The 26,955-nt window shown below is 45.9% G+C and overlaps 1 protein-coding gene and 1 non-coding gene across 2 annotated transcripts in view; both read left to right on the top strand.

Moving 5' to 3' along the window:
- LOC126234991 (zinc finger protein ZIC 3-like) overlaps window positions 1-26,955 on the top strand; it is a 262,614-nt gene that overhangs the window by 162,307 nt on the left and 73,352 nt on the right. The window lies entirely within an intron of this gene.
- Trnap-ugg (transfer RNA proline (anticodon UGG)) lies at window positions 16,064-16,138 on the top strand. Its single transcript has one exon. It is a non-coding gene; the product is annotated as a tRNA-Pro (tRNA).

Here is a 26,955-nt window from a genome sequence, read left to right as displayed (position 1 = left end):
TCACCAGTCTGTGTGGGAGCCGTGTGGCTCCAGAAAACTTAACCCGCCTGTTCGGGACCACGGGTAGCTACAAATCGGCACCCTCATTTCAGTGGAGTTTCCGCGTCATGAACCGACCGTAACTCTGGTAACACAATCAGAAACAGCAGAGACGGAAAAAAGCTCATCGTAGTGGTTGGTACGGGCAGCGATTTTGGACCGCTTGAAACAGCAGGTTCCCGCTGCTCAGGATGCTGCAGGAATTTAACCGCCAGACATTTTTGTCTAGTACGCGGGTCGACTTCTGTGTTTATGCGCTGTGGCTTGTTAAAATGTGTAGCGAGAGTTAGGTGTTGTTTACCGGACAGTAACCATATTTCAGGAGCCGGAGCGGGGAGGAGGTAATATTTATAGCGGCGCACCGGCCATACATAAGGCGCGCTGGCGGGCGGGCAGCCCTGGAGGATTACTGGAGGCTCCAGCCGCCGCTCTGGAGAGCCGGAGGCCGGCGGGCAGCAGTAGTTCCTCTACTCGCTCATTCAGTCGCTCTGATTGCCTCTTGTTGCCGGCAACGCGACAAATGGAGACGTCCTCGTCAGGAGTCGGTGGTCACGACACAAGTGTGCCTCTTTAACTGGGGGCACTGAAGTACAGTAGCGCACGGTGTTGCTGTCAGCTGTTGATTCCTACTGTTGTCGCTTTCAATGTGCTGCGGACAAACTCGCAACTCGTTTGGAATCGAATTAATTTCATACATGAAAACTTGCTTCTATTTTGTGTGTGTGTGTGTGTGTGTGTGTGTGTGTGTGTGTGTGCGTGCGTGCTACGAGGGGCGTGGCCAGATGGGTATCGCACGTAATTCCGAGAGGAAGGAGGAGGGGGATGGGCGATTGAAATATTTCATTCGTTCACTGTGTTAAAAAAATCTCATGCGGTCAAGACTTCTTCACAAATTAAAACTGTGTGCACGGCAGAGAACTGGATCCTGGAACCTTGCCTTGGGCATGCAGTGGTCTATTGTCGACTGACTTTCCAAGGCACGACTCACAACTTGACTTCCATCTCATGTCCTGCCTTCCAAACATAAGAAACAATGACCTTCGTACCTTTCTGGTAGTAGTTAGGTGCTACCAGCTGTGAATCTGTGAGGGTGGCTCGTAGATCCTGCATGGATAGCTAAGTCAACTACAGAATTGCTGGCGATAAGCAATGTTCCAGGTACGCACCTAGTGTCCGTGCCAGAGCACACTTCGCCACAGTCCTAGAAAGTCATGACTGATTCAAATTATGTGCTGCACCAGAAACCGAATCTGGACACCAGCCGGAAACTGCGCAGGTGTAGGTGGTGGTTAGTTCCTATAGGAACCTAGGCTTACGCACTACTTAATCTAAACTTAAACTAACTTACACTAATGACAACACACACACCCATGTCCGAGGGAGGACTCGAACCTCCGACGGGTGGAACCTAACGAACCGTGGCAAGACGCCCAAGACCACGCGGCTTCAGGAGTAGGAGTTTCGTTCGCTCTACAGAACGCATCTTCATCATTACTACATAATGTAACGAATGTTTGAGGCTTACCAGTCAGTACGCTTACTCTTCTGTACATTTTTAAATCGATGTTATCTTGCTTTCAGTTGTTAATGTTTTACTTTACGATTGCAATTTCTGCGTTATGCCATTTTCAAGCATCGACAGAACGTAGTACAACGTAATGAGGACAATGTAAAGTCGGATTAACAGCACGTAAACGAATTTTGTGGTCTGTTGACACTCATGTACTTACAAGATTTTGATTTAGAGGTTTACGTAATGAGATAACGTAATATGCACAGCGATACTAGTCAATATTCCATTTTATATACTGAAATTTTGGGTGGACTGTATATATTGCGACAGGTTTGAAGTTTCTTCACTACATTCAGAGAGCATACACATGTAAGTGAGAATTGTAGATCTTCATTCAGTGCACATCCATGAAACTACTCTCATAACACAAACAACATCAAGGAATATTTAAACGTACTACAGAGCGGCTTGCCAGTATCGATTGTTGCACTGCAGTGTGGCCCACAACAGATATCTGGCATAACAGAGGGCGGAATGCCGAGGAGGCAGCAGATGTATGGTGGTTTGGAAGCCCACCTTCGTGGTTCAGTTTTGCCCGACGGTAGTAGCGAAGACTGACTGCCACAATATGGCCTCCAGTGAGCAGAATAAACCGCTTAAGCGATCATCTGCATGTATTTTACATTACTGCCAAAGATCCTGGTTATAAACTGTCTTTAAAATGTCTATATGTTACATCGTATTAACGAAATATTCTTGTAATAAAATAGTGTATTGGCTTTATAAATAAATCTGTATAAACGTCATGAAAATAAAGTTCTATAAAAAATAAAACAATAAAATAAATTAAAGATTGCCACCACAGACACGTAAAGTTTTATGTATGTAATTTATGTATTTACTTCTTTGTCTACTTTCCTTGTAAGTTCAACCAAACCAATCAATGTAGTTTGTCTCGAGCATGACTGGTTGTCAGTGATAGGCGGAGATAGGCGGAGCTTACAGTATATAATCTCGACTAAAGGTGCCTTGTTCAGCAGTGACATTCTTACTTCTTCGGATCTTCCTCCGACTGCCCCCACCAGCAGCCGCAATGGGTGTAACATCGTATTTTTTATTTTCATTCCTCTGTACTGGATGTGTATTATTACTGTACTGCAGCGGGGAAAAGCCAGAAGATGGTCTGAGGAAAGGGCCAAAACCGATTGCAAACGAATAAAAATCTGGAAACCTGGTCGAGACTGTTTTTATTTGGTTTTTAGCATTTTATACCAATCGCTGCTTTGCTCTAATTACAGAATGCTATCTAAAATTTTAGGATTGACTCTGACAGACCGAAGAAACGGTACCAACAGCAGGGCAGCGTGAAGCCAACCAGCGAAAAAATGCGTATTGGCATGCACGGGGAGCAGCCCAGGGCACAAGTCCGCACACCAGTTCAATGTGGATTGAAGAAGGCATAGAAAACGAAAGAAACTGTGTAAATATACACACGAAGAAAATATACATGTTACAACTGATCGAAACACTTGAGGAGTATCTGTTTATACAGATGAGTCAGGAGAAAAGGTACAGGCTTTGAGGGGTGATAGTATAAGTGATTCTGAACAAATAACCTCATATGGACGTATGACCTGCTGCAAATGGTTTCCGAATAGATCATATGTAATATAAAGTTCAAATGGCTCCAAGCACTATGGGACTTAACATCTGAGGTCATCAGTCCCCTATACTTAGAACTACTTAAACCTAACTAACCTAAGGACATCACACACATCCATGCCCGAGGCAGGATTCGAACCTCCGACCGTAGCAGCCACGTGGTTCGGGACTGAAGCGCCTAGAACCATTCGACCATTGCGGCCGGCTATGTAATAATACTTGGTTACATATTTTCTGTGTTATTCAAACATTGTTATTGTTTACAATGCGCGACGGTAGTGTAGAGGAAGCTGAGACGAACAGTTTGATACAGGACACTTGTGTTCCATCAGGTCGGGAAACTACTTCAAATTGGGCTACGAAGAGTACCTAAGCTACAGTGCATGCGCGTGGCACCTATTTTCAGCATCCTCGCGCTGTCTTTGCGCTAACTGTAAGTCCTAGCGAAACGTGAATAAGTCGGTTTTTTTTTTTTTTTTTTTTTAAAGGTAACAGAATGTAGTTGAATTTTGTACTGCTGAATGTTTTCGTTGGAGGTTGCGGGTTTCAAGTGATTCAAGAAATCGTACAAAAGTGATATCGCATTAGGCGACTTGCCGTCGGAGATGGTGATGAAATGATGATGAGTACAACACAACACCCAGTCTGGAGCGGAGAAAATCTCGTGCCCCAGCCGGGAATCGAACCCGGACCCCTTGGGGTGGCATTCGACAGCGCTGACCACTCAGTTAATGGGGGCGGACATCCTGTACTGTAAGTGTCTGTTTGTGAAGGCTAATCTCAGGAACTACAATAGGGATTGTTTTGCGGTTTTCACTAGTGGCCAGAGTCATTCAAGAGCAAACTTCGTGAATAAAATTCGGTATCGCTTCGCCAGACAGGTCGTCTGGAGCAGATACTTAGTGCCGCTCGTGCTAAGCAGGGGCTAGTCGGTGGTTGATCGATGAAGCAAGCCCCGCGTTGACAGACAGAGTTAAGGAGGAAAAAGACAGCCTACTGAATAGGATAAGTGCGAATAAAGATGCGCGAATGCAAAGCGTACATGAACGGGATGAAATCTTAGCGCTTGATGTATCTTCGGCTTTCAGTACATCAGGAAGCAGCGTAGAAATTAATTCGGCCAAGAGTGGCAGAAGGAAACAGCTGTGTCGTGCAAGGAGCACCCTACCGCTGTTACTTACGGAAAGTGGTGGGTAAGGTGAAGCGGGACGATTGTCTGGAAGATTAGAGCTCTTCGTACCGCGACACGACTAGAGACTGAGGAAATGCTCGAATTTGAAAGCATGCGGAAGCAAATCGGCAGTGACCTGTTCACAGGAATAGTGCCGGCGTACGCCGACAGCGATTTTGGGAATCCACGACAAACGTAAATCGGAATGGGTTACCGGGTATTTGTTCCTCCCTGCTTCGGAATACGTACGCAGAATGTCAGCACTGCCTCAGCCACGTCGCTCATCTCTATGCGGACAGCAGCAGAGGCGTCCGTCCTCGGCAAGTAGGCCGACACCTGCTGTGATAGACTGACTTTTTGTGCTCGTCGCACTGAGGCAGACACCTCGCTCGATGCTTCAGCTTCTTCTCTTCAACTATTCTCCCAGAGTTCTTATTGTTTTTCCGGTGTGAAGTAGCGGTGTCATCGACTTCGTAATGTGGCGTGCGACACGTAACGCTTTTAAAAAGTGCCATCTCCGCAACGAGCTGCGAGTTCGCGTGACGAAATTGTATAACAGAGAGATAGAGAGAGAGAGAGAGAGAGAGAGAGAGAGAGAGAGGAGAGGCGATGTTTATAGCGGTAAGAAGGCGGCGGCGGAAGGCGTAAAAAGACGCGGCGCTGGGGAGCTGCAGACAATGCGTCCCGCCCCCAGCTGATTGCGTGCGCTGCACTTGACATCACAAGGAAACAAATGGAGGCTGCCGCCGCCTGTATGCAGACAGAGGCGCGCTGCGTGTACGTGTGCGTGCGGAGCGGGGCGAGCGCAGCTTTTGAGCGCCGCGTAGCGCCAGCCGGCTTTTGACAGCCGCCGTCCGCCTCTCGGAAATTGTGTGTCGCCCCTCCTCACCGCCAGTAGGACTGGCAACGCCTACCCGCGTGCTGCCTCTGGGCCGTCTCGCTCTGGAGGACGGTTTGCCAAGTACCTACTGCCAGTTGTATTCCGTTCCGGACTGAAAGTGGCAGGTTCTCCGTAGTCGCTCCAAGAGTCATAGAGACTGTCTGTCTGAGCTCTAAGGAGTCGTACAATGGCGGGTATTGAAAATGAAATACTATTAAAGTAGCGCCCAACAAACACTACCTGGAATGAGAATTTCACTCTGCAGCGGAGTGTACGCTGATATGAAACTTCCTGGCAGATTAAAACTGTGTGCTGGACCGAGACTCGAACTCGGAACCTTTGCCTTTCGCGGGCAAATGCTGTACCATCTGAGCTACCCAAGCATGACTCACGCCCCGTCCTCACAGCTTTACTTCCGCCAGTACCTCGTCTCCTACCTTCCAAACTTCGCAGAAGCTCTCCTGCTCGTAAATGGAAATGTTCCAGTGGAACCACTCGTCGTGGATATGAGTAATCTACATTCTGTATCCACTGATTAGCCAGAACACTATGACTACCTACCTAGTAGCCGATATGTCCACCTCTGACACGGATAACTGCAGTGATGCGTCTTGGCATGGAAGCAATGAGACCTTGGTACTGTAGGTCACAAGAGGGTGTTGGTACATCTGCACACACAAGTTACCTAATTTCCTTGAATTCCGGGGAGGGGGGCGATTTTTTCGATGGGGTTCAGATCTGGCGAGCTCCTCGAACCATTCCATAACACTCCTGGCCTTATGATGGAACGCATTATCTTGCTGAAAATTTCTACATCTACATCTACGTGATTACTCTGCTATTCACAATAAAGTGCCTGGCAGAGGGTTCAACTAACCACCTTCAAGCTGTCTCTCTCTACCGTTCCACTCTCGAACGGCACGCATGAAAAACGAGCACTTAAATTTTTCTGTGCGAGCCCTGATTTCTCTTATTTTATCGTGATGATCATTTCTGCCTATGTAGGCGGATGCCAACAGAATGTTTTCGCAATCGGAGGTGAAAACTGGTGATTGAAATTTCATGAGACGATCCCGTTGCAACGAGAAACGCCTTTTTTTAATGATTGCCACTCCAGTTCACGTCTCATGTCTGTGACACTATATTGCCTATTTCGCGATAATACAAAACGAGCTGCCCTTCTTTGTACTTTTTCGATGTAACTTCCACTGCTGCTAGGAAACATGATCGTCGTGAAGGGGTGTACATGGTCTGAACCCAGTGTACAATACTCTTTGTCCGTCATGGTACCTTGCACAAGCTCCAGTGCACCCATGGACGCTTACATGGCTGTTGCCGAAAGCATAGTGGAGCTGCCGCCAGCTTGTGTCTGTCCCGCAGTACACGTGTCAAGGAGCTGTTCTCCTGGAAGACGACGGGTTCGTGCCCTCCCATCGGCATGAGGAAGGGGGTATCGGGATTCATCACACCATGCAACGCTGTACCACTTCGCCAACGTCCAGTGCCGATGGTCACGTGCCTATTTCAGCTGTAGTTACCGATGTCGTGGTGTTAACATTAGACATGCATGGGTCGTCGTCTGCGGAGGCCCATCATTATTAGTGTTCTGCACATTGTGCGTTCAGACACGCTTGTACTCTGCCTAGAGTTAAAGTCAGATGTTACTTCCGCCACATTTCGTCGCCTGTCCTGTTTTACCAGTCTGCTGAGCCTACGACATCCGACATCTGTAATGAGGGGTGGCCGCCCAAACCTACGATGTCTGGACGTGGCTTCATCTCGGTTTCGCCACGTGTTGATGACACTGACCACAGCACTCCTCCAAAACCCGACAAGCTGTGCAGGTACCGAAATTATCGTGCCCAGCTTCCGGAGCATCACAATCCGCCCTCCCCATTCCACACACGGACAGCACGCTCACTGACACTACATGCACTGTGCGAGTGTCTATCAGTCATTCCTTGCTAGGTGACGCTACGATCTCCTAGACGAGTATATGTCGACAGTAGGTCGGTAGTCATAAAGTTCTGGCTGTTCATTGCATAGGCAAAGATTACGCAATGGATTTTCATTCAGAAATCGCATTTCAGTTAACTTTTTATACCTGGGATTCTCAGTCATGTAGAACTTTATAAAAGACATCATATTTACGCCAGTGACTGTAACACTTTCTTTATTTCACCATAGAAATTTCGGCCTTACGCCATTATCAATTGAAGATGCTATGGCTATTAGGTCATGTCAACTTAAAATGAGCTGACACATGATAATGGCCTAAGGCCGAAATTTCAATCTTGAAATAAAGGAAGTGTTACCGTCACTGGCGTACATATGATGTCTTTTATATCGCATTTCAGTGTTGTTTGATTCTGATAAAATCCTGTACTGCTTCGTATAAGATGGAGAAATTACTATAGTCTGATTAAAATTACTTGATAGTTGACGTCTGTCACTTTCCGCTACAGTGTTGCCACATCGGTTAGGTGCGCCGCTTCACAAATGCTGTTATTGTGTAACATGGGTCAATGTCAGAAGGGAAGCGGCGAGGTATTTCGGAAATGAAAGATGCTCTATTGTCTGCTGATTTTAAGTGACCAATGAATGAATAGTATCGGACGATGTGTTTTGTAACCCTCAGTTTAAACTAATGTACTAAGCTAACTACGACCTCGTGGTGTCCAATACACCCGAGAAAACGGCGTCGACGATCTGCTTCATAACTAAAGTCACGATCGCTTTGTTCACAGCGATTAAACCTAATCTTTACGAGCAAACGCAAGACAGAAAAAAATCAGTTTCAGCGCCAAAAGCAAACTGTAACTTCCCTGTCATGTGTTACGTGCAGCTATCCTCACAGTGGCTACAAGAGCTGCTGCGTTACCAGTCGATGAGTAGACTGCAGATTATTAGTCACACAAGCAGAATCCAAAAATTGCCCTGGCCCGCACGCTCTCTACATCTCTCCCGCAATGAAAGCATCTGGTCTTGGGTAAGCAAGAGACTTGGACGCCATCACTGATCTGCCGAATGAAAAACTCTGGATGGGGTAAACTTGAGTTCCATTCGGTGGCCAGCCGGGTTAGAGCGATCGTTGATGCCAGACGTAGCTGCTTTGTGTTCTAGATTTTACACTACCTATCTACAAATTTAACATACACTCTCCTTCTTATACTGTATACGCAGAATAAATAAAATTGCAACATTTCCTGTCCTTCCTAGTGTTACACTTTTAACGGCCAGCTGCGAAGTTTGCAAATGTGTGAGAATTCCTAAGGGTCCAAACTGCTGACGTCATCGGTCCCTAGAGTTATGCTAAGAACAACACACACACCCATCCCCGAGGGAGGACTCGAACCTCCGGCGGGAGGGCCTGAGCAATCCTTGCAGGGCGCCTCAAACAACGCGGCCACTCCGCGCGCCGTAGTTTGTATGGCGAATACATGACGAAGAGACATATACGTTGTTGTTGTTATTGTTGCTTTCGAAGTTTCGGTCTTCGTTCCAACAGCTTGTTTGATGCAACTCTATTCTCTGGGTTATCCTCTGCAAACTTCGATGTAGCTGCTTACTATTGATCCTTGTTGCGACTGATTTCCTTTTACGGGCCCCTATACTGAGGACAAGCTGATAATTCGTCGCATCACATCTACATGATTATTCTGCAATTCCCACTTAAGTGTTCGGCCGTTCTACTCTCTGATAGTTCATCAGAAAAATGAGTACCTGAATCTTTTCCTGCGATGTCTGATTTTTCCTGTTTTGTGGCGATGGACACCTCTTCCTATTTAAATGAGAAACATTAAAATACTTTAGCATTAGTAGCAGAAATTTAGTAAGTGAAGATTCTTCGCAGTGTTTTTGTGATGGTCATTCTAACGTGCTTAAGACAGGAGTAACACAAAATTAATTGTTTTTCTTTGAATTTCTTCGATATCGCCTGTTAATGCCACATTCTAACGCTCACACAGTGCGCAACAATACCCTAGAAAAGGGTGGACAAACATAGTATAAGCAGTTTTTTCCTATGGAGTTGCACTTTTTTTAAGTTTTTGTCCGTAAAATGCGGTCCTTGGATTGAAATGGAGGTTTGAAACCTACACCTCCCGCGTTTTCACTACCGCCACAGGTCTCTGAGATAGGCTCGGTTAGTTGCATCGGACGTGGTCGTTATGCGGGAGTATTATGTGATGCGCTAGTCTGCTGGAGCCAGGGTTTCCACCGCCGCGTCGGTTTGTTGTGGCTGCGTGTCTAGGGCGACGTCTGGCGGGCGACAATCGCCGCTGCGCTGTCGCAGATCAATATAGGGGACTCCCCGCGGCGGTGACGTCACGCTGTTAATTACCGCGCCCGCCGCTATTTATAGCGGCGCTCGCGTAACGAGTTTAGCGCAGCAGCTGACCGCCGGCACCGATTAATTGCGCGGCTGTGTTTGCGGCTGCGTGCGGCGCGGAAGCACTTGCTGCTGCTGCTTGCTGCTGCCTCCCGCCTTCTGTGGTGGCGGGGGGAGTTCCGCTAATTTGTTGGCCGGGCTCTTAGGTGGCGCGTTATTTAATCTCTGTGCCTCCTAAAGCGCTCTGCTTTATACAGTCTGGAGTGTCACTTTATTGCCAAACACGATACATATTCTCGCGCTCCGAAACTCGCAGAGTGATTTTAAGATTACCTTCTCCACGACTCCAAACAGCGCCAGACGCCAGACAGAGCAAAACAGCGCGAGAGTTTAGAACTTCTAAGCGAAGCTTCTGATGTACCCAGCAATCCTGAGCGACACTACTGGTGGATCCAGCAATCTCGAAGAAACCAAGTGAGATGTGGCATGTTTCGGGCGATTTACAGTTAATGCGATGTATTGTCGAAAACTGCTTCCACGTCTACTGGAGAATGTGCCGTAGTAACGGAAGCCATCCGATTTGGTTGACAGGTAAATTGACATACGATATCAATTATCAGATACTCCATAGTTCTTAATTAACTTTGAAGAGGCATTGCCGACCGATGTGGCCGAGCGGTTCTAGGCTCTTCAGTGTGGAACCGCGCGACCGCTACGGTCGCAGGTTCGAATCCTGCCTCGGAGGTTCGAATCCTGCCTTGGGCATGGATGTGTGTGATGTTCTTAGGTTAGATTGGTTTAAGTAGTGCTTAGTGTAGGGGACTGATGACCTCATATTTTAAGCCTCATAGTGCTTAGAGCTATTGAACCATTTTATTTATATATTTATTTATTTCTGAACAGCGAAATGTAGATAACAAACAACACAGAGGGTATGATTATAGAAACTTTTGTGCAAGGAAGAATGCCGAAGATTAATGGACGGCTAGTTGTATCCTTCAACTAATTAAGGGGTACCAAATCGAATTTAACAATGAAGAGCTGTGTTGCACAACTTGATCACAAAAGTGGGACGTTTGATAGGAGACATTGTACGGCGTTAAGGATTGTCAGTTTGCTTATGGAGGAAAGTATGGGGGTGGAAAATGTAGAAGGGGACCAAGGCTTGGCTTCGTAAGCAGGTTTCACACGAATCTGGTTTGCGGTAGTTATGCAGGTACGAAGAAGATTGCAAGGGGGTAGGGTAGCGTGGAGACTTGCAAGGGAGCCTCTGTATGTCCACCTTTTCAGAGATGGTTGCGGTACTCGGCTGTTCGGCACAGGATGTCAAATCAAACTCGTTTCAGCCGTCTAATTTCCAAACTGTTATTTTATTTGGCTACAAGTTTCAGCGATTTACTACGCTACCTTCAAGCCTCCTGACCGACGTGCAGGAAGAATCTAACCTCGGTTCCGGTCGAAACAGGGCCCAGCATTCTAATACTGGTATCTGTACATTTCTGCTTTATATAGCAATCACTTTAACCATGATCTGTCGACTGTTAGAAGAAGGCAGTCTTTGGACCGACAACAACACGTACGTCAGACATTTTATATAGAAAATTTGCGGTATTATCAATTCCGATAAACTTCTACGTAGAAGCGCACCTTTATCGCTGACTGGTGCTCCTAGGGCAGCTGCCTGCTGTTGCGGGCCCTGGCTAGGCGCCGTTCGCGGACAGCAGGTGTTGGCCGCAGCAGCTGGGCGCTGCGCGACGGACGGGTTCCGTGGCTCTCGCTGAGGCGGGCAGGCGCGCCTGCGACCACTGGCGATATATCACCGCACGGACTCGGCGTGCAAGCAACTATAAACTGCGGTTACTCCTTACCGCCCTCAAAAGTGCCGTAATTCCCGAGTACTCACGTGTTTTGCTAATCGTAAAAAAGGGAGCGTTCGCTTTTTAAAAGAAAAGATGATAGGCCTATAAACGTCGGAACCATAAAACAAGCACTTTATTTCAGATATTTACACTATGACGTTAAGTGTATCGCGCCCGCATGTTTATTAATAGTTGAAATTACCACAGGCTGCCAGTGAAAATATATATTCACTTCTGCTGGAGAAGAATTTATTTAAATGATTTTTAAAAATATATAGTACATGTATTTTTTATAGTTTTCAACGCATTTTAATATTAATACTTTCATATTAAGTTGGGTAGTATATTGCTGTCATCAACGTGTATTTTATAACCTTTCTTATGCAGGCTTCGTTGTACAGAAAGACACTTCTCACATTGTGTTCAGTATTAAACATCGGTTTCTTTCTGTTTTTTCCCTTCTTTTCTGTTCCCGCCTGAGTATCCGAGGTCGCTAAGCCACGAGTGTGCAGTGGTGCGCCATTCTGAGGTAAGTGAGTTCGAATCCAGGTGGTCGAATAATTTTCACCACCAGTGATTGGCCAACAAGAGGAGGAGAGATAGTGGCTAATCAACACACTTTGCGCCAGTGTCCTGGATCGAATTCCAAACCTCTCCCGTCTGTGCCATGGAGTAAGAGGCGTGTGACACTGTCGATGGCGCTCGTGTTGGAAATGCGGATGTAAATGGCGACCCGTCCGTTGGATGGACACAAAGGATGAGAAATACCGATACCGGTATTTTAGTTCTGAATAACCGGTATTTTTCGGTATCAGTCTGGTCTCGGTTATAAGAGGTGTTTTTATTTGTTACCGACAACTGGGTAAAAACCGAAATATCAGTTACCCGTAGAAGCAGTGCTAAAATTTTTCGTTTTTAAATAAACCTTTTTTAAAGAACAGATAATTTTTATTCGTGAAATTTTTATTACTTTGTATATTCCTTTATTATACCAAATGGGAGAAGCTGTCAGGATTATTTTAGTAGCAATGCTGACAGAAATTAACAAGAAACACATGCCACAAGAGTTGCTACAGTACTGCTGAAACAATAGTATACCTTTCACCATGTGGCGTGGTCTATTATATGGTACGGGTGTAGATGCAACGTGCGTGGCTTGCCCCATCTGGGCTGGCCGCTGTGGCCGAGCGGTTCTAGGCGCTTCAGTCTGGAACCGCGCAACCGCTACGGTCGGAGATTCGAATCCTGCCTCGGGCATGGATGTGTGTGATGTTCTTGGGTTAGTTAGGTTTAAGTAGTTCTAAGTTCTAGGGACTGATGACCTCAGATGTGAAGTCCCATAGTGCTCAGAGCCATTTGAACCATTTTTTTGACCCATCTGGTGTACACGATCATTTCTCATTGTCGTCGTCGGACATAATTTGTATTACAGAATGGCACAATCTCCACTCTGGAAGTATTTAACGAAGTGAATAAACTAGAGCGCTCCATTTGTTTCAAGTGATTAAAAATGGGAGGAGCCACAACATAAGTGAAACTTAAGTCATTCATAGTTTACAATAAAAATAGAAAGCACCTGATGTGTTGGCTATATCTACGTAGCAAGCCGTTATCTACATGTAGCTTAAAAAAAAAAGGAGGATATTGGTGATTTTTTGTAGTAGGCCATCACTTTTCGAGAAAAGCAGCGATGGTTTGAATGGACAAAGTTTTCTTTCATATCACTGTTTAAATTAATATTTTGATTCTACGTATCTTGAATCTCAGGGAGTCACAATTTTTCAATTTTTTCGATTTCTATGTTTGTTAAAGGAAATGTTACGAATAAAAAACCGAAAATTGGTTTTTTCAGAAACCGGTTATTTCGAGCGGCTTTAAACTGCCGTTGAAAAATCCCGACATAGCCGAAAACCGGTTGTTTCAGCGATGACTGCCGTCCCCAATTGGGGACGTTGAGCCCTGCGGTCTCCTTGGTGCTGCTCGCGGGGCTAGACTGTGCCCAGGTGATAGGCATCACCCCTCGCTCTTGTCATATCATCATACAGCACAAGACATGACATGAGCTAAACACGTATCTATTGCACTCTCCAACAATGCCATACAAGTCGTTCTTTTTCATTTTCTTCTTTGGTCACTTCTCCACATTTTTTTACCATAAACTAACTAGTGTTATTACGATAGGAACGCAATATCAGTTTCAGTTGGTAGATCGAGGAATCAAAATTGTCATTGATTGCCAAATTCAGGAGGTTTAGAGTGGTATTCGAATAAGTAATAACTTAAAACAGTACAACTATATAGTTTAGTAAGTCACGGTTGCAAAATACTAACACGAATTCCTTACAGACCAATGAAAAACCTGGTAGAAGGCGACCTCGGGGAAGATCAGGAGTTTGGATTCCGTAGAAATGTAGAAACACGCGAGGCAAGGCTGACCGTGCAACTTATCTTAGAAGATACGTTAAGGAAAGGCAAACCTACGTTTCTAGCATTTGTAGACTTAGAGAAAGCTTTTGACAATGTTGACTGGAATACTCACTTTCAAATCCTGAAGGTGACAGGGTAAAATACAGGGAGCGAAAGGCTATTTACAATTTGCACAGAAAGCAGATGGCAGTTATAAGAGCCGAGGGGCATGAAAGGGAAGCAGTGGTTTGAGAAGGCATGAGACAAGTTTGTAGCCTATCCCCGATGTTATTCAATCTGTATATTTAGCAAGCAGTAAACGAAACAAAAGAAAAATTTAAAGTAGGAATTAAAGTCCATGGAGAAGAAATAAAACCTTTGAGGTTCGCCGATGACATTGTAATTCTGTCGGAGACAGCAAAACACCTGGAAGAGAAGTTGAACGGAATGGACAGTGTCTGGAAAGGAGGCTATAAGATGAACATTAACAAAAGCAAAACGAGGATAATGGAATGCAGTGCAATTAAATCAGGCGATGCTTACGGAATTAGATTAGGAAGTGAGACACTTCAAGTAGTAGATGAGTTTTGCTGTCTGGGCAACAAAATAACTAAGGATGTTCACAGTAGAGAGGATATAAAATGTAGACTGGAAACAGCAAGAAAAGCATTTCTGAAGAAGAGAAACTTGTTAACATCGTGTAGAGATGTAAGTGAGAGGAAGTCTTTTCTGGAAGTATTTGCATGGAGTGTAACCATCTATGGAAGGGAAACATTAACGATAAACAGTTTAGACAAGTAGACAATAGAAGCCTTTGAAATGTGGTGCTACAGAAGAATGCAGAAGATTAAATGGGTAGATCACGTATCTAATGAGGAGGTACTGAATAGAATTGGAGAGATGAGGAATATGTGGCACGACTAGAAGAAGGGATCGGTTGATAGGACACATTCTGAGGCATCAAGGGATCACCAATTTAGTACTGGAGGGAAGCGTGGAGGGAAGAGGAAGAGACCAAGAGATGAGTACAATAAGCAGATTCAGAAAGATGTAGGTTGCAGTGGTTACTCGGAGATGACAAAGGCTTGCACAGGATAGAGTAGCGTGGAAGGCTGCATCAAGCCAGTTTTTGGACTGAAGACCACAACAAGAACAACATATAACTACGAGAAAGGCTGGAAAGACTAATGGCAGGGTGGGTTTCGCTCTTGTGAACTCTTCCCTATTGCTTTTAATATTCCACAGAGGGCGGCAACATGACTGGTTTTAACTATTCAGATGAGCGTGGGTTTTTTGTTAAATGATCTGTGGAGGAAAAGAATGGAGATGAAGGTGGTGACACTTGGGTAGGATAGGCAGGCATGAATTAGAGCAGGTAGGAGAGAGAAACACTGGGACCAGTTTCACTGTGTTGGGGAGTGAGTCAGTTGCAGTCTCGTTGACAGAGGTGTTAAGTTTGTGGGATGTCTTGGTGATATAAGACCGACACGGAGTCGGATTGGAAATTTTAAGAGAAAATAATATGGCTGTTGGAGTTGAGTTTGTGGATAGCGTACGGTGCAATGAAGTAGTTACGATAGGGTGGGGGGGGGGGGGGGCAATTTTATAGGACGGTAAAGGCTCCATGTCGGGGAAAGCAAAGTATCGAGGTAACAGGTAACATTGGTTATTCATGACGGTAGTATCTGTTCGCGAAAGAACAGGTAAATGAACACCCTCGCTGCAAATAGGAGTTTATATTGTTCATTGGGGACATGTTGAAAATGTGTTCCCCGACCGGAACTCGAACCCGGGATCTCCTGCTCACATGGCAGACGCCCTATCCATCTGAGCCACCGAGGGCACAGAGGATAGTGCGCCTGCAGGGACTTATCCCATACACGCTTCCCACGAGACCCACATTCCAAACTGTCCACAATCTACATAAGTAATGTTCCTAATAGATATTTTGCCCATCCACTCATTACTCGCGCACACTAAGGTGACGATTCCCGTAAGAGTTGGGGCAACCTGTGCGCATTCGCACAGACGAAGGTCAAAGGGCGGGTAGCCTTTAACTATATATGAAGAAAGTAACTGTTCTCGAAAGAACAGATACCATATCTATTAGGAACATTACTTATGTAGATTGTGGACAGTTAGGAATGTGGGTCTCACGGGAGGCGTGCAAGGGATAAGTCCCTGCAGGCGCACTATCCTCCGTGCCCTCGGTGGCTCAGATGGATAGAGCGTCTGCCATGGAAGCGGGAGATCCCGGGTTCGAGTCCCGGTCGGGGCACACATTTGCATGTCCCCAATGAAGTATATAAACGCCTGTTTGCAGCGAGGGTGTCTATTTAGGTAACATTGGTGTAGGTGTAAGGTCGGATAAAATAATTTTACACCGTACAAAATTTCGCATAAAAGCTCCAGACATTGAAACGCAGTCACAGAAGATCGAAAAGAATGCGAACTGGGCACTCGTTGTCGGCGTCGGCTCCCACACGATCCGTCGATTCTGGAAGCGTGGAGAGCGCCGCGATTAACCGCCGGCGCGGCCATTAGTCAGGCGACGCTAAGCGTATTCCCGCGGTAGTTTATATCGCGGCGGCCGCCTCGGGTTTCACATTAGAATTCAGGAGGAGGGGGAGGCGAGCGCCAGGTGTCCGCCGCTGCTGCGGTAATTGCTTTTTAGCGCGGGACATTTTGGCGGCAGGTAGGCCTACGTCGGCGGCAGCAGCGTCTGCCAGACCGCTCGTCACCGTCCCCCGTCACTGTCTGGGACTTCCCTGGGCAGCAAATGAAACGCCCGCCTGTGGAACCGCTGATGCGGCAGTCTGGAAGAGCGCGCGCGCCTTCTTGCACGGCGCGCCTCGACGCGCTGATAAATGGCCCGGGTCGCATTCCTGCAGCAGCACCGCTTAACGATCCAATCCACTTGTACGGTCGGCGAGCCCCCGGTACGAGCGGTACCCGATCCTGGGCGAACGCGTGCAACTGGACGGAACAGAATTTCTAATTAGTCTTCAGGCAGTTACGGGTGAATTACGTGAACATCCTCTCACGAACCGTGTTCAGTGACTCGGTACGCTATAGGAGAGATGTGTTTAAGGCCGAGGGATGTGAACTGCCGATATTTTTATTTTATATTATTTTTTTCACAATTTTCGGTAAATATTTGAAGTTGTTCTTTTGAAATTGGCCGGCCGGTGTGGCCGTGCGGTTCTAGACGCTTCAGTTTGGAACCACGTAACCGCTATAGTCGCAGGTTCGAATCCTGCCTCGGGCATGAATGTGTGTGATGTCCTTAGGTTTAAGTAGTTCTAAGTTCTAGGGGATTGATGAGCTCAAATGTTGAGTCCCATAGTGCTCAGAGCCATTTGAACCATTTGAATCCTTTGAAAATGTAATTTTGCTTTCACTGTGTAAAGGAGTATTGCTACTTTTTGAGCTTTCATCACGTCCAGTCTTGCTCTTTGACTGTGTGAAGCGCGTACGTGTGGCTCAATAATAGTAGTCCGATTGCACTGGAGGGTGGCGGTGTGAATGGAATAAAAAGATTTATGTGAAGAAATAGCACGCCATTTGCGTTAAAAACAATACTTAACGCAACTAGTGTGCAATTTCTTCACATCGGCGTTCTTCAAAAACACTTGCTGAAAATGATAACAAAAATCTTAAGGGAGAAGACTAGTCTTTACGGTACGTAATCGGCGCTCTGCGTTACCTGCAGAAACGGCAGCGTTTAGCTTCACCACGCAGTTTTGACTGTACAACTGCTAGGTCGCTGGAGTTGGCAGAAATGAAAAAACATGGAAGTAAACATGAAGTGTTCCGGATTTGGTATGTGATCAAACCGGATTCCTATTGTGCGACTTACCTGCAGTCGCCATTGTTAGCAAAGTGGTTATCCGCAAGCGTGAACGCGCATCGGTTTCGTTTCAGTTCTTGCTCTATGGGGGATAGACAGGCTGGTAGCTTGTTGATATATCATTACTTAAATCTACAGCTCTAAAGCCGGCATCATATTTACAATGTGCAGCCGATATTTTTATAGGCAGGTACGTCGAAATTTTCTCCGTCGATGTATCTGTTTATCGATAGTTTCTTTCGATATATGGAGCGTTGTTAAAACCATGCTTCGGACTACGTGCACTTTCATAGGTTTCTGATCTTCGAAGTTCGCTCTCCTGCCTCTTTCCCAATTCCCTCCGCCGCATTTCAGTCTTCACGCTGTTTTGTAGAACGATATTCTATTTGGAACTTCCTGACAAATTAAAACAGTGTGCCGGCCGAGACTCAAAAACTCGGGGCCTTTGCCTTTCGCGGGCAAGTGCTCTACCGACTGAGCTAATCAAGCACAATCCTCAGAGCTTTACTTCCGCCAGTATGTCATCGCCTTCATTCTGGGAACCATCCCCACGCTGTGGGTAAACCATTTCTCCACATTTTCCTTTCTTCCCTGACTGACGGTCCCACAAGGTATGCAGGATGACTTTTGTGAAGTTTTTAAGGTAGGACATGAGGTATTAGCGGATGTATAACTGTGAGAGAACGGGTCGCGACTCGTGGTTGGGTAGCTCAGCGCGTAGAGCAGATGCCCACGAAAGGCAAAAGTCCCAGTTCCGAGATCTGGTCCGACAGGCAGTTTTAATGAGTCAGGAAATTTCAGATCAGCGCACACCTCACAGCAGAGCGAAAATTTATTCAACATATTTATGGTTATTCATATGGTACGTTTGGTAGCGCAGATTACAATACTATATATCTGTTAATAGCAGTTTTCGCTAGTAAGTGCCATTTTCAGAAGGCTGCTATCTACACAGTATCGAACATATCATTGGCAGAGACACCGACAAATATCGTACAATCAGCCTGACAGCTTGCTGACCGGAATAGTACAAAGATGCAAGAAATGAGTATCTGTTAGATGACAACCATTTTGACTTTGAGAAAGGTAAAGGCAGCAGAAAGATAGTTCTGATGTGAGCAAGATTATGGAAAAATGACACCTTCATAGAAATTACCAACGTAGGAAAAATTTCTAGTTTACTGCAGAGAAAAACAAATTCAATTCTGGGATATACTAAAAGATTGTAAAATACCATTTAATTTCAAAACTACTATCAGGTCAGAACGTACAGCATCTATGTACAGTGCAATAGGAAATTTCCTAGTAGTCAAGGAAGGACTAAGTTGAAGCTATTTATTGTTGCACTTTGCATAAACCACATTCTAGAGGACTAGCAAGGCATGCCCCCAACCCAGTGTATTTGGGAATGACAATGATATTGCGAAAATCGTGATCGAACACGAGAATGTGCTACAACAGGTTACAAAAGACAACTTGCAAAGCAATATCCGCTAGCGAGTCGAAAGCAATGGCAATTTACAGTTGCAGAGGGCTAGAAGAGTTTTTAAGGAATAAATCATAGTTGAAGTAACTTTATTCAAATATTTCATTTGGAATGCGTAACATCTCCTCTTAACCTACGTCTACAAATATGTATGTCACCAGCCACTGTGTAGTACATGACGAAGGGTTCTTCGTAAGATTTTCTGTTTTGTTCCATTTGCGTGCTGTGCGAGGGAAAAATGACCATAAGCTTCTGTATGCGTCATAGTCTCTCTTGTTCTCACGATCTCTACGCTGAATATACGACAGTGGCTGCATAATGGTTGCTAAGTCCTCCAAATCTCTCCTTGCCCACCGAGCTAGATGACGCAGTACTCAGCACTCACGACTTGTATTCGGGAGGACGACAGTTCAAATTCCCGAGCGGCATCCACATTTAGGTTTTCCGCAATTTCGCTAAATCGCTTACGGCAAAAGCCCTTGAAAGTGCACAGCAGATTTCCTTCCTTAATCCGAGCTGTCGAAGGGATGTTAAGTACTAATCGTCCTTCTTTCTTCTATCAAAGTTCCCCAAGCATTTCCGCTACACTTCCATATGGGCTGTGCAGACCTATCACGATTCTAGGAAAGCGCCTCTGAATTTATTCGAAAGCTGTATACGTTCTTCATAAGGACTCCAAACTTTGGAAAGATGCTCGGGAACTGGTTACAGTAGCATCTTGTATGCTATTTATTTTACAGATACAGCTCATTTTGCCAGAACCCTCCCAGGAAATCTCTCTTCCAATCGTCTTCCCCTAAGGGGAAGCGTGCTCCATTTATTATCGCTTCTAATATTACCCCCAAATACTTATACGATATAAGCTCGCAATATGTTTCACCACTAATTTTGTAATAAGATACTGGGGGGATATAAGCTCTCAAGCTGTTTCACCACTAATTTTGTAATAAGATACTGGCGGTTCATTGTCTTTGTTACAGGTATTATATGAATGCTATTCGGAAAATAAGGTCCGATCAGGTGGGAAATGAGAACCACAGTGAAAATCCGATGAATCTTTGCTCAGATGTGCCGGGCAGTGTCTCTAGTATGCCCGTCGATCACGTCACGTCGCACTTTGCAGTTCGAGGACACAGTGAGCACTTAAAGATGCCTAGAAAAGTGTGTCCCCGCCATGTATGAGGGTCGGTGAGAGGTTGCACCTGATTTCATGCAGCCCACGTAACATGGCTATCGTGCGTGTCCTTCTGCATTATCATTATCGGCCGCACTCCAGCAGCGTTTTTGATGGGAAGTGTTTGGTCACACACAATACAACCCGTAACTGGTCCCCTCTGAGGTTCATCTGTGCTCACACGAACCGCTGGCTATGAAGACAACGCTTTGCCACAGACAACGAGTTGTAGACCAGCTTTTAGAATTGGCGGAAAGCACAGGCGGCTGCCCTCTATGACGAAGGTATTGAAGAATTCGTACAACGCTGCGAGAAAAGTCTGAGGCGACTGATAGGACCTTAGTTTCCGAATAGCCCTCGTGTTTCATTTGCTGTCATAAAAGTAGGACGTGGACGAAATACGAGAGAAACAGAAACATTAGCCTGATTAAGTGAGTGACTTTGCGAAATAAATTCAGGAGTGGTGTTATCCGAAGGGAACTGAAAACAATTGGGGACAGACGAAATTGTGTTTACACCTATCAAAGGTGAAGGCTCAAAATGGTTCAAATGGCTCTGAGCACTATGGGACTTAACATCTATGGTCATCAGTCCCCTAGAACTTAGAACTACTTAAACTTAACTAACCTAAGGACAGCACACAACACCCAGTCATCACGAGGCAGAGAAAATCCCTGACCCCGCCGGGAATCGAACCGGGAAACCCGGGCGTGGGAAGCGAGAACGCTACCGCACGATCACGAGCTGCGGACAAAGGTGAAGGCAGTTTTACAATGGATGACTCAGAACTGTCTTATACTGTAAGCATTCGTCGTCTGTAAACCGAAACGAAGACGAGCAGGCAAACTGGGAATTAGCGGCGTCATTAGCTTCGGAACAGGATGATTTGTACCGAATGTTGTTTGGTAAAAGAAGTCGTGTTGTGTTGGCGTGCTGTGGGTGTGCGACCGCAGGCGGCCAGCTGACCAGCAGGTGTGCGGGCGTCGAGCCTCGAAGCAGCGCAACGCAACGCACGCCGGGATGCGCCCTCGAGAGCTGCGGTTTGTATAAAGGAAGCGAAAACAGCCGGCCCGGCCGGGCCCTGAAACTAAATACGAGCTCATTCAGGGCGCGCATCAAAGGCGGCGGCCCACCTAACTGTTGTTCTTTCAACTCTGAACACCCGCATTGTGGTCGCGGCTAAGTGGAGCCCTCGTCGGGCTGGAGGGCCCTCTGATGGGGATGTTAGTGTCTGCGTTCCCATAGCCGCGCACAGCACCAGTTGCTACATTCGGTTGTCAGAAGCTTACCGGGGGCCGCTTCTGTGAGCGCACAAGGTTGGTGTGCTCCAAGGCAGCTATTGCGGCTTGTACTGCCGTCTGACGCGCGACCCCGTCCATTTGGATTCCAAGCCTGATGGCTTCCGCTGTTAATGGAAAAAGAAGAACGAAAAAGGAAGATTGTAGTTTATCTTCTCGTCGACATTGAGATCGCTAGAGGCGGGGCGTAAGTTCAGAGCTTTTTTGAAAGAAGCTATCCCGGGGTTCGCCTGGAGCGATGTAGGGAAATCACGGAAAACCTAAATATGCATGGCCGGACGGGGATTTCAAACGTCGTTCTCCAGAATTCGACTCCAGTGTGCTGACCACTGCGTCACCTCTCTCGATTCGAAGCAGGATGGTTACTTAGCTGCTTCTGGGAATTGGAAATTTACAAATCATCTCGTGTGGTCGTTAAGTGACTGTAAGACGATGACCTCGGGAGAATTTCTGTTTGGTTCGATGAATGGTCGTTGTCTTTAAATAAATGTTGGTTGGTTGATTTTGGGGGAGGGAACCACGGCGAGGTCATCGGCCCCATCGGATTAGGGAAGGATGAGGAAGGAAGCTGGCCGTGCCCTTTCAAAGGAACCATTCCAGCATTTCCCTGAAGCGATTTACGGAAATTACGGAAAACCTAAATCAGGATGGCGGGAGCAGGTTTAAAACCACCTTCCTGCCGAATGTGAGTCGAGTTCGCTAACCACGGCGTTATCTCGTCCTGTAAATGTGGATAAATGTAAGCTAATGTCAATGCATAGAGGGAACATTCCTGTTATGTTCCAACTCTCCCGTCTCCGTATCTGCCAGGGATTTGGCCTTGCTGGGAGGATTTGAACGGGATGCTACATCAGACACGTGGTGCCAACTGAAAAGCTATTTGAATGACAAGTCGCGGGTGCAAAGTCTGTAATGCTGATAACGGCTGGAAGAGCTGTCTGCTGATACGACACTACCCATGCTGCATCCGGATAACGTCAATGGAAGAGGATGACTCCGCCGGTCGCCATAACGCGGTCTCTTACGTCCGGTCTTCGAGTTTTTTTTATGTTTCAATACAGTATTCAGGGTGTACGAGGAGGAATGATCCTATATCAGTGAAATGCCAAGAACGATCATTCGAAACAAAGAAGTCTCGTAAACATGTACTATAAACTACATACCTTAAGAGCTAAGAGCACTTCTTCATCTTCGATACTGTGAAATAAATCTCTTGTACCGCAAGCTCTTTGCTTTCCATTGTTTGAGATGCGGCAGTGTGGATCAAAACAACAAAAAATGTTTAGTAGATGTGGACTCTATAAAGTGCCCTTTAAAAGTTATGAGCACTTCACTACAGTGAAATATACGTCTTCTATTGAATAAGTGATGGCAGAGCCCGTGTTTACTAGACTAGTTCGAACGATCGTTTCTGTCATATCCCTGAATACCGACCATTGCTCCCGGGACACCTTATATCAATGGAATGCTATTGGCCCCAGAGATTTCTATTAAATATCTAAGAGTGACTTTGCGAAAATACATGGAATGGAATTATCCCATAAGGTCAGTAATAAGGATGTCGACTACGATTTATTCTGACAGTTCTGGAAAAGTGCAGCTGCACCAATAGAGGGAACCGCGTACAGAAAGATTGTGCTACCCGTTCTACAGCAGTGTTAGGGTGCCCCACCAGGAAGATTAAACGAAGGCATCGATGCGATAGAGAGACGCGTTTTTAGACTTATACCGGTCGGTTCGCCCCGTTGGCGTAGATCGGAATCCTTGGAGAGTAGAAGACTACCGTTTCGAGAAATGCTGTTGAGCAGGTTCACAGAACCAGTATTTTGGATACAGTGCAGAACGATTCTCGTCTACCACGTAGATGACGCACAAACACTGTAGAGAGAAAAGTGAATTTGAAGCTCTTACGGGGCATACAGGCAATTCCTTTAACTAGCTCAATTTGCACAGGTATGGAATGACACTGGTACAAAGTTACAACCGCAATGAAATGTACAGTGGCTTGCTAAATGTGTGTGTACATGAAGGTACGCCGTTACGGCAAGTTTGAGGGAAACCGTTTGACAGCAGCAATTGCGACTGCCTGTGTCGACTGTTCTAGACACTGCACATGTTTTCCGTATGATATTATGAAAGACAACTGCGTCATTTTTCATGTTTTAATTATATCTTTAAAGTCCTCCTACCCCTACTCCGTCTGCCACAGTTATTTCAGTTAGCGCAGCTAAATACTGATATCAGACGTGTTACAAATCTTCAAACAAACATAACAGTTTTACTATCGAAAATTTAAATTCGTAAATGATACAGAAACCGTTTTATACAGTCTTGTACTGCGGTTTCCATGCTGTCTATTTCCTTTTTTTATTTTTTGCCGTCAGAGATTACTGTCGTTTCTGAAGACAACGAACGAAAAAAAAGGATACTGGTAGCGCTACAGAATCCTCCAACATGCTCCTTCTTTAAGGGACAAACTGTGTTACCAAGAAGGAATTCCTACATTTCGGTAAGCATATGAAAATTACGTGTATTAATTCCTCCGAGAAAACATCTTGTGTAATGGCTTCGGCAGGGAAATTAGCGAAATTATGACTTATATAAAGGTATGTCACCAGTATTTCGTCCAGAATACTATTCGGATATGGAGTCGAAAGGGGAGAGATGATTGCGGTACTGTGTACATATCCGTAATATACCACAGGATGGCTTGCAGAATGTGAGTGAAGATACAGTATGATCTACAGATACATCTTCAGTTACATGGATACTTCGCAACGCACATTCAAGTGCCTAGCAGACGGTTCATTGAAGCACCTTCACATTAATTCTCTATTATTCCACTCTCGAACAGCGCGAGGAAAAAACACACAAGAACGTTCTGACACCCTTAAAATGACCTCAAAAGTTCTGCTCGTGTCCGTGCAACATTTGTGTGTATGACGAGTCGCACAGCACGTTGTGTATGTTATGACACTTTTGCAGCAATGTTCTCTCTCGAGCTCACCTGAGATGTGGGTGTCATTTATCATTACAGCCCTCGAGAAATACCGAAAGCGAAGTTTCTTTTAGGCCCGTGGGAGTGTTCTGGAGAGCGCGTACTGCTGACAGCAGAGATCCGCAGCGGACGCGGCCGAAGTTCGGCTGACCGGCGCCGCGGACCCAGGCAGCGCGAAAATACAATGACGGCACACATCCGCCGGCGCGCGCGATTTGCATAAACGGGTCGTTAGCAGGCTTGTGAAAGAGGCCTACGTACTCGGCTAAAATACGGCTCTAGGATGTTGCATAAATTATCCGGGAGGAAGCGGAAACTCTGTCTTACCCTCCTTCCTCTCTGTCTGGCGTCGAGATCATACCGCTCTCGCAACGCCGATAGCTGCAAATGGTTCAAATGGCTCTGAGCACTATGGGACTCAACAGCTGTGGTCATATGTCCTAGAACTTAGAACTACTTAAACCTAACTAACCTAAGGACATCACACACATCCATACCCGAGGCAGGATTCGAACCTGCGACCGTAGCAGTCACGCGGTTCCTGACTGAGCGCCTAGAACCGCTAGACCGATAGCTGCACACCGTGCCGAAATGCGAACGGCGAAATTGGCGCGAACCTTCCATCTTCACTTGAATAATTTCACTTGCCTGTGTAGCCTGTGGTACAGGATAAAATTGTTGAACTCTATGAAAAAAAAACTTAAATTAGTAACGAAAAAAATGGTTCAAATGGCTCTGAGCATTTTGGGACTTACCATCTGAGGTTATCAGTCCCCTAGAACATAGAACTACTTAAACCTAACTAACCTAAGGACATCAGACACATCCATGCCCGAGGCAGGATTCAAACCTGCGACCGTAGCGGTTGCGCGGTTCCAGAACCGCTCGACCACACCGGCCGGCATTAGTAACGAACTACGCCGTGTACACATTTTATTTCAACATGTTAACGCCACTATAGATATTCGGGTTTAGGTTATGACGTGTTCGGTATGTCTGGCATCACTGGCGATGATGTGGCGCAGATGAATAGCGAAATGATACATGGCCCGCTGAAGTGTCGGAATATCGATGCTGTTGATGACCTCCTGAATGGCTGTTTTAAGCTCAGCAATGGTTTTGGGATTATTGCCGTACACCTTCTCTCTAATGTAGCCCCCACGAAAAGGAGTCGCATGTGTTCAGATCCGGAGAATATGGCGGCCAACCGAAGCCCATGCCAGTATTCTCTCGGCACCCCAGAGCCAGAATGCGGTCCCCAAAGTGCTTTCCCAGCACATCAAACACTCTCCTGATTCGATGGGTTCGAGCTCTGTCTTGCATGGACATCTTGTCGAAATCAGGGCCACTTTGGATAATGGGGATGAAATCATCTTCCAAAACCTTCATGTACCATTCCGTAGTCACCGTGCCATTAGAGAATATCGCACTGATTATTCCGTGACTGGACAATGCACAACACACAATCACCCGTTCAGGGTGAAAGGACTAAAAAAATGGCTCTGAGCACTATGGGACTTAACAGCTATGGTCATCAGTCCCCTAGAACTTAGAACTACTTAAACCTAACCAACCTAAGGACAGCACACAACACCCAGCCATCACGAGGCAGAGAAAATCCCTGACCCCGCCGGGAATCGAACCCGGAAACCCGGGCGTGGGAAGCGAGAACGCTACCGCACGACCACGAGATGTGGGCAGGTGAAGGGACTTCTCGATCGTGAAATGCGGATTCTCAGTCCCACAAATGCGCCATTTCGCTTATTGACGAAACTATCCGAATGAAAGTCCGTGCCAGCCGTTCAGTTTGATCGTCCTAATCCACAACGTTCAGAAGTTATGACGATTTTTTTCATATAGTTCAATAATTGTCACCCTGTACTTATCCAACAATCCTGCAAAACACATGCAATATCGACAGTTGAAGCCAACCGTGCATTCCGTCCTCGAGAAATTCCTCATAGAATGTTGTGGTAGAGATCGGCTTTCTTGAGGCAGGAAATTTTATTCTTTATTGCAGATGGCTTGGGTAACACAAGTCTCTTATGTGCCTCCCAGTGTTCGCCGTTGGCTGAGATTCACTTTACAAAACTGTAGCTTGCATGAGATTAAAACTTCTTCTACTGTACAAAATATCTGATCCTGTGAATATACGTAATTCAGGCACATATTTACAGGATAAAAATCCGTTTCAGTTGCTAGTATTTTCGTAATTTATTCCACGTCAGATTTCGAAGCTTAAAGCTTCATCTTCAGGTGCTTATGAAAAGATTAATACGTGGCGGTCGT

This window comes from Schistocerca nitens, chromosome 2 (genome assembly GCF_023898315.1).
Source record: "Schistocerca nitens isolate TAMUIC-IGC-003100 chromosome 2, iqSchNite1.1, whole genome shotgun sequence".
NCBI classification, from domain to species: domain Eukaryota; kingdom Metazoa; phylum Arthropoda; class Insecta; order Orthoptera; family Acrididae; genus Schistocerca; species Schistocerca nitens.
This window is presented reverse-complemented; position numbering and strand designations above follow the sequence as displayed.